Here is a 1,595-nt window from a genome sequence, read left to right on the forward strand (position 1 = left end):
CCTGCTGGATCCATCTGGCTGTGCACCTGCTCTGCCTGTAGGGATGAGCAGTACAGCTCACCTAGGCTGAATGAACCCTTAACCTCAAGCCTCAAGCTAAAAAGGAGCCTGACACTCCCATTATGTTAACAATGAAGTCTCACATAGATCCAGTTTATCAACAACCTTCTTTTTTGTGCTTTTTATCCACCCAATGCAACAGAGGACCGTTTGATATGTAACAAAGTTAAGCTCAGACACTTTTATAAACCTCAGCTCCTTCCTTAGCAGTCACACGCACATGGTGTGATAAATATCAGCCATATCAGCTCAAAAAAATACAACACATGTCATTATTACTACACGATAAGTAAAAATTGGCCCCCAAGCATTACTGGCAGCAGATGAATACATTCCTGCTGGAAAAGCTGAGACCTGTGACGCATTGAACTGGATGTGTCCCTTTAAATCAACTGGAAGTAGGTCAAATGCCCAGTTAGCGAGTCGAGGAGAGGCTGTCTGTGATTAGAGCTGGAAGTAACAATTACCATAACTGATTAATCTACAGTTGTTTTTCTTTCAATTAATTGATTAATCATTAACCCCCTTTAAAATAAAATACCTATCACAGGTTACTAGAGCTTAACAAGCATCATACTTGTGGCTTTGTGTAGGGAAATGTCAGCTGGTAGGTCCACCACTTTGGTCCAGACCATCTCCTCCACTGTTGGATGAATTGCCATGAATGTTTGTGCAGACATTCATGGTTCCTGGGTGATGTATCCTAATGACTTTGGTGATCCCCTGACTTTTCTTCTACAATGAGAATGACAATAGTGGTTCTGAATGAAATTTCAAAGCAGCTACTGGATTGACTGCCACGGAATTTGGTTCATACATTCATGTTCCCCTTGCAATAACTGGTGATTTATCAACTTCTCTTCTAGCACCATCATCAGGTCAAAATTAAAATGTGTCAAACTCTTCGGTATGTGACCTGTAAAAAGATCATCAGCATTAATTGTCCTTGATGATTCGTGTTAATTAGCAAATATTAGCATGCTAATGTGATAAACTGGGATGGTGAACACAGTAAAAATTTTTGCTGTTGTTAATCTTGTTTCTGTCTGACCATCAGCCCCTAATTTGTGCTAAACAGCTCTGGCCAGTGCTGACTGAATGACTACACTCACAGATGGGTGGACTGGTTCACTGAGTACATTTAAAAAAAAAAGAAAAACCACCAAAGTTCGGGATGCAAATAGTTCATCCTTGTATCACATTCAGGATATGGCATTTACACTCATGTTGCAAGCATAGCACTGATAATCACACCTGATATGTCTGTAACTTTCTCTCTGGGGAGAAGGAAAAACACTGAGGTTCTCTGTTTTCGGCATTTTTTTTTCTTCCTTTCCAGCTCAGGGGAAACGAGCAGTTCGCTAGATTAGACTATGCAAAATCCTTTTCATCCTCAGTTGACTGTGTTTCCTTGAATCTCTTTTTTCCTCACTCTCCCTTCCTCTTTGCTGTCTTCTGTGATCAGTGTTAGACTCTCCTCTCTGAGCCTATTACAGCTCTCATCCTCCTGCCGCAGCACATTCCTGTCACATTTC

This window comes from Toxotes jaculatrix, chromosome 15, assembly GCF_017976425.1.
Source record: "Toxotes jaculatrix isolate fToxJac2 chromosome 15, fToxJac2.pri, whole genome shotgun sequence".
Taxonomy (NCBI): domain Eukaryota; kingdom Metazoa; phylum Chordata; class Actinopteri; family Toxotidae; genus Toxotes; species Toxotes jaculatrix.